This window comes from Cavia porcellus, unplaced genomic scaffold, assembly GCF_034190915.1.
Source record: "Cavia porcellus strain 051 isolate PalLab524CR breed Dunkin Hartley unplaced genomic scaffold, mCavPor4.1 scaffold_22, whole genome shotgun sequence".
NCBI lineage: Eukaryota > Metazoa > Chordata > Mammalia > Rodentia > Caviidae > Cavia > Cavia porcellus.
In genome coordinates, this window is record NW_026947505.1 from 53,640,674 (window position 1) to 53,648,798 (window position 8,125).

Sequence of the window (8,125 nt, forward strand, 5' to 3'; positions counted from 1 at the left end):
TGACAATTGTTGTTATTGTTTAGAACCTAGCACAGTCCTCTGCTGGGAAGCAGTCATAAGGTACTTGTTAATTGATTGGCTAATTCTTCACAGCACAGAAATGCCCAGTTGTGAGAAGCTACTTAAATCTTTATTCTACAATTAAGCAAATAAATAAAGATAGGAGTATAGCATTTGATTCATCAATTGTATAGAATATCTCAGATAGTTTTTGTAATTCTAATATTGATCTAAGAATGTTCTTAAAACATCACTATGGCAACAAACCCTATTCAGTGGGGGATGCGATGCATTATCTATGCAAAGAAAGAAATGGGAAAACAGTATTTTGGAAAACAGTGTACTGTTCTACGCCCTGAAGATAGCTGGGTTCTACCCTCTTAACATTATTTTTGCAGACATTATTTAACAAATAAAAATTTGTTAAGAGTTACACATTGACTCTAGAAGATATCATCAATTCTACCGCTATGTCACAGAAAACAGCATTTCCCTGATTTAAGATTCTCCACAAAAATAAACACTTTAATCATAGTTGGAATCAACCAGGTTATCATTTTGGAATGCTATGAAAAAATAGTATTTTCAGCAGTAGCTGAAAATGCTGCGTTGGTTACATTACAGCGATATGGCTGTAGATATTCATGAATTTGTTGATGTGGCATTAAGTGAACAACTGTTTTTTGAGCACAGTCTATGCGAAAGAAGACAGCTAGATAGCGATTCTATCAGCAAGAATTACTAGCGTTTACTGATGCTTTTAAAACACAATCAAATTTTGCTTTTATTGTTAAACAAGTCAAGTCTCCACAAAACCTGATCAACTCAACATTTCATTTCTTTTACCTCCAAAGAATTTACACTATAGATAAGTTAGCTGCTATGTATTTTTGTTTCAAAATAGAGAAGACTAAGGAAATCAGGTTGCTTATGTAGCATCATACTGGGCATTTTCCAGAAGTTGCTTCATGTTGATGGCCAAATCTAACAAGCCTGATATCTATCTGTCTATCTGTCTAATTATATATATGTATATGTACACATGCATATATAAATATATGAACTACATACATATACACATATGCATAAGCATATGAGAGGTACCTGGATTTATCACATAAGTAGATTACTCAGATGGAATTTGTTACTCAACTATGGTCCTTGGACCAGCAATATCAGCATTGTCTGGAAGTTTATTAGATATTAAGAATCTCATACTCCTCCCCAAATGTACTGAAATGGTTGATACACTGTGTCAACTTGGTAAGTCTAGAAATCCAACTAACAGTAGTTCTACAGCCTAGGGTGTGGAAGACATGTACTTATGTTCTAGGACGTTATTCATTGTGTCAACTTGAGAAGTTTAGAAATTTAACCAAGTGATTCAGCAGAGGGCATGGCTGCTCACTTTGTAAACACTCTGAGCCTGTGCAATAGGAGGACACTACTATGATGTGAGTGCTGCTTCCACCCCAGGATGGGTTGCCTACATGCAATATAAGGCAGGAAAAGTGGCCAGCTCTTCCTTCCTTTTGCTCTTGTTGCTTTTGCTGTCTTCTGCTGCCTTAAATTCTGCCCTGGTGTCTTGGAGCCAGCTGATTATGGACTGAAACCCTCACAAACTGTGAGCGAAATAAATCTTTCCCTCTTTAAGTTTGGGTGTCAGGTATTTTGTCCCAGAAACCAGAGAAAAGTAACTGACACATCTACCAAATCAAAGCTGACCCTTTAACAAGATTTTCAGGTGATTCATATGCAGTTAAAAGTTTAAGAAGTACTGTTGTTACAAATGTTAACCAACCAAGTGAGTTGAAACCATGATCTGAGCATGGGGTCCTTTTCAATTATTTATATACAATTTTTAAGTGGCTATTTGCGAGGTAGAGAAGAGAATGTTCAGGATGTTGAATTATCTGGATAAGTACCTCAATTCTGATAGATTTTCCTGTCAGCATAGGCTACTGCATGGTGACTAATCTAGGGTACTCATTCTGGTCTTTTAAACTCCTGATGAAATGGAGAGACAAAATACAACTCATCATTTAAAGATAAATTATTGATTATACCAATAAAAATTTAAAAAGTAATAAGAATATTCTAAATTTCACCATGAGATGTCCAGTTTCAACAGCCTTCCAGTTTCTGTATATTTATACATGACGTTTGCATAGCTGTGTTTGTATACTGGCACATATATTTCAAGCTATGGGGTGAACGTGGCCAAAGCTATGGAGTACAGTGCTGTTTGTGAAGGGATGTGATGTTTGAAGTTTTTGTATTCAGTGTAATATGATACAACTGCTACAGATCATGTTGAGCTAATTGTAAATATAATTAGCAACAATAACTCTAATTATAGTCAAACTTCCTAATCATGATTTGTAGCAGTTGCATCATATTACATTGATTTGCTATCCAATTATTTAATTATTCTATTATTACATGGATATTCAGATATTTTCCATGCTTTGCTATTATAACTAAAGCAGATATTTTAAATTATAGTTTAATTCATCAAATTCATTTTCATGGAATAAATTGCCAATAATGGAATTTCTGGATTTGAGTACAACATATGCAATTGTTCATAACATACACATATGCATATCAACCTTTACAGATGTTTTTATTAAAGGATTATAACAATTTATTTTGACTAGTGAATTTTTATAGCATTCTAATTTCACTACACCTTGTAACAGAAACAATTATTTCCAAACTTACTAATAACTGGCATTCAGTTCATGATTTTTCCACGATGAAAAATACCTAAAACTAAAAATGCACTGTCTCTTGTTTTTTTTAAGAGAAAAACTTCCCACAGGTTTTCTATGGCTCAATACATCAGTAAGAAGCAGATGTACTGACATCCTGTGCTCCATGATCTGAGGAAGGCTGGAGGCAACCATGAATAGGCTGAGAAAAGTTTGGAAAGATTATACTCATTGTTTTCCCTACTTCGGTTTGTTTCCTCTCTCTATCTCTCCTATGTCTCAAAAAGTTTTAATTAAAAATTGTAGAGGAGGAACAGTGGGAAGCAAAGTGGTTGGTCAGTGAGGACTGAGTTACAATGAAAAGCCCTAAGTTCTGGTGTGTGACTACATAGTGTGATGATTATAGATAACAATAATATACTATTTCAAAAAACTTGAAGAGAAGATTTTGAATATTTTCCCTATAAAGAAATGATAAATGTTTGGTGAGATAAATATATTAACTTGATTCAAACATTACACAATGTATACAATTATAAAATGTCATATACCCTCATTAAGATGTATAATTTTATGTTTTTCTGTATTGGTTAAAATAATTTTAATGTTAAAAATTTATAGGTCAGAGAAAATAGTCTGTATAACACTAAGGCTCGATACACGTTGTTATAATTTGTTCAAATCATAAACAGTTCAACACTAATAGTGAACCCTGATATAAACGATGGAATTTGAGCAGTAATTCATGTCCTTATCCAGGTTCATAAATTGTAACATGTATCAGTGGTGGGAGGTGTTGGCAATGGGGAGCCTATGCATATATGAATGTAGAATGCAGGTTGGAAATCTCTGTGTCTTCTATTTGAATTTTCTATAAATTAAAATTTCTCCTAAAATCATCTTTTCAAGATAAATATACTTTATTTTATTTTTATTTTTTGGTGCTGGGGATCAAACTCATGACCTTGTGCTTGCCAGGCAGGCACTTATGCCACTGAGCTAAATCCCTGGCAAATATACTTTATTTCTGAGTGGTTTTAGGTTTACCAAAATATTGCACAAAGTCTGGAGAGTTTCTCATGTACTCCCTCAACTCTACATCTACACTCTGTTTTCCCCTATTATCAACGCCTCATTTGTGTGGTACATACCTAATGTCATGCCTGATGGTGGGAAGCTAAATGGTCTCCCCTTAAGATGAGGCAGGAACAAGTTTATCTGCTATTACTATTCAACAACAATCTGGAAAGGCCTGGTTAATGCATTAAGACAAGAGAAAGAAACAAAAAGTATACAGACAATGAAGCACTAGAACTAATAAATTATTATAGCAAAGTCACAGGATACAAGGTTAATATACCAAACAAGCTTCTTCCATATGTGTAGCAATTAAAAACTGCAAATGGAGAATGCAACGCCATTTACATTGATAGTAACATGATATAATTCCAACAAAATTTGTATAATATCTATGTGAGGAAAACTATACAAGATTTTGATGAAGTGAATCAATAAAGATGCATACACATAGAGAAATTTTCCATCTATAAGAACAGAAAGACTCAATACTTTCAAGAAAGTTCTCAATTTTCCTGTAGTTTTGATAGTCATAATCAAAATCCATCCAAATTACTTTGTGGATACTGTTAAAGTGATTTGACAGTTAACACAGAACAGCAAAGTAACTCAGCATAACCAATACAGTATTTAAAGAAGAATAACAGAGTCAGAGGATGAAATTATGTAGCATCAAGATTTTCTATAAAGCTATCATAATCAAGACAGTATGGAATTGGTTAAAAAAAATAGTTCAACAGAGGCCAGAAAAGAGAGGCTAGAAATAGATCTAAACAAATACAATCAACCGATTCTTGAAAAAAAGAGCAAAGACAATTCAATAAATGGGAGTCTTTTCAACAAATGGTCAGGAAAAAAATTGGTTATTCATATTCAAAGAAATGAATCTACACCCAGACCTTATGCATTTCACAAAAATTCAAAATTGATGACAGACCTAAATATAAGATGCAAAACTATAAAATTCCTGGAAGATAAAGCAGGAAAATAATTAAGCCATCTTGGGTTTGGTGATAATTTCACAGATACACCACCAAAAGAAAGGGAAACTCGGTAAGCTGAATTTCATTAATATTTAAAAACTTGTGATCCTCAAGAGACACTAAGAGAGTAAAAACACAAGTCAGAGACTGAGAGAAAATATTTGCAAAACATGTGTCTGATAAAGGACTAGTAGTCAAAGAAAACAACAACAACAAAATCTTAAAATTCAACAATAAGAACATAAACAACCTAATTAAAAATAGATAATAGGTCCGAACAGATACCTCACCAAAAATGTTTACTTTTGGCAACGAAGTACATGTAAAAATGCTCCACACCATGTCATTAGGGGATTTCAAATTCAAATGGCAATGATACACTACTGTACACCTAAAATCCAAAACACCAGACACCTGATGATAGAGAGGATGGGGAGCAACTGCAACTCTCATTTGCTGTTGGTAGAAATACAACACAGCATGACCTCTTTGGAAGACAATTTTGTGTATTTAAAAAGCTGGATATACTCTTGCTATATGATCCATCAGTTATGGTCCTCATTATTTACTAAAATACATAAAAACCTGCACACAAATGTTTACAGCAGTTTATGTGTATTGATAAAACTTGAAATCGGTCAATATAAATAAACTGTCATACTCCTTACAGCAGAATATTATTCAACATAAAAGGAAACAAAGAAAGCAAATAAAAACAAGCCAGGAAAAGGCATAAATATAGTTTATAAGACACTGCCCATCAGAAAATGAAGTACAGTGATTTTTGAGAAACCACTAGAGATGCAAAATATATGAAGCAAAATCTTACAGAACTGAAGAAATAGACAGTACAAAATTATAATTGGAGATTTCAACACTACTCTGTCATATAGAATACAGAAGAATTTAACAGATCATCAACCAATAATGTCTACCTGACATTTATTAAACATGCAACCCAATAGGCAGAAAACAGATTATTTCCAAGTGTCAATGGAACATATACAAAGATATATTATATTTTGGGCCACTAAATAAACTTTAACAAATTTAAAAGACTTGAAATCATACACAATAGAATCAAACTAGAACTCAGTTAGAAAGAAATTACAGTACAGTCTCCAAACACACGGAAACTAAATATGTTGATGGATAGTTATAGCTCAAATAGGACATCTCAAAGTAAATTAAAAAGCACTTTGAATTAAATAAAAATGAAAACACAATATATCAAAATTTAAGGGACACGAGGAATGGTGAGAAGGATGTTTATAGCACTAAATGCTTACATTAGAAAAAAGGGAAAGTTTCAGATCAGGAATATAAGCTTTGACCTTGGGGACATAAAGAGAAGCAAAACAAAACCAAAGCAAACAAAAAGGAGCCAATGATAAAGGTAAGAATAGAACCTGAAAAATGAAAACAAAATAAAAATTAATGAAACAAAAGTAATACTCTTTAAAGATTATTGACAAAGTTCTAGCAAAGCTAAGGAAGACAAAAAAAAGATACACATTGTGAATATCAGGAATGAGATGGGATGTCATGACAGATGTTGCAGATATTAGAAGACAATAAAGTTCACACTAAGAAAACTGTACTCTTAAAATTAACAACTTATACAAAGTGGACCAATTCCTCAAAATGCACAGATGAACACAAGCTACCTAGCATGGAACAAAGACCATTGGAATGGCCTTATGACTATTTAGGAAATTTATTTTATAATTTAAAAATTCTCCCAAAAGACATATTGAGACCCAATGATTTAACTAGGGAAGTCCATCAAATATGGAAATAATTAACATCAATTTCACATTATCCCTTTCAGAAAATCGAGAGGAGGAATGCAGCCTAACTCATTCGAAGAGTCCACTTTTCACTGACATCCAGACAGATGCAGGCAGAACAAATGAAAAAACAAAACTACAGGTCAATAACCCTCATGAGTCTAGATTTTAAAATCCTTGACAGAATGTTATGAAATAAAATTTAGCAATATGAAAAAAGAATTATATACTGGAGTGAAGTGGGGCTTATTTCAGGGATGCAAGGCTAGTGGTAAGTTAAAAATCCACCATTGTAAGACATTATATTCATGGCTAAAGATAAAAATTACATAATTGTATCAATTGATGCCAAAACAAAATTCTACAACTACTCATGATAAGACGACCCTCTATTTTCTAAGATAATGTTGAATTGGTATTATTTCAACATTTGATGGAATTATGCATTTTTCACATTCTCACACCCATTTTGCACATTCTTCCCGTTTCCTTTGCTGTGAAGAAGTTTTTTAATTTGATATAATTCCATTCATTGATTCTTGATATTATTTCTTGTGCAATTGGGGTTTTGACCAGAAAGCCCTTGCCTATGTTTATGTCTTCCAGGGTTTTACCTATTTTATATTCCAATAGATTAATTGTTACTATTTTTACAACTCTATACCTGTGGCCCACTTCACTGTTAGTTCAGTACATGGTGATACACATAGATCTAGATTCTACATTCTGCATTGTATGCTGGTATCATTTGTTAAAGAAGCTTTCTTTGGCACATGACAATATTTTCTTGTTTGTTTGTTTGCTTGTGTTTATATTATTACTGTAGATCCCTTTCATTGATAAGCGGCACAACTGTGATTTTTATTGGTTCTTACAGTGTTTGAATATCTAGCTTGTCTCTCACTATTATGATTGCTGATTTCTTTGTCATTGTCAATGGTAGCATAGTTTTTATGATTAATTGCTTTTTACTAGATACTAATATTTTAGTCAGTTTTTGTGTCATCATCATTACTATGGCTCATTTTCTCTCTATGTGGTGCTGGGGATCAAGTTCCAAAATAAGCTTAGATACTAAGAAAACTCAAATATTATGCTTAGTAGGCTAAAAAGAGGTGCAAACACCAAAATGCAGCTAAATACATATCACAGGAAGACATGTTCTGACTAAAGAAATTCACACAATAGGGATTGTTTCTCTGCTTTAATGAATCTTCAAGCTGTGATGCAAAAACAATAAAAATTCAGGTAAGGCAAAAAGATGCTTTAAAAATCCTGAGGCCTTCAAAAGCTGATCTCACAGGTTTGGGGGTAGAGGAAGTTACAGGCAACAATAGTCAAATGGTCAAAATGTTTGAAGATCTAGAAGAAGAAACACACAAGAAATTTCATAACATGTTTAGCAAGCTTAAAAGGAATTTATAAACATACAAAAGTTTACTAATAAAATATTTGACAAACTTAAAGAAGAAACAAAGTTAAATGACAATGTAAAGTATCAATGACTAATTTGATGGAAATTTTTAAAAAGTCAAGTATAAATGCAAGATATGAAATTAAT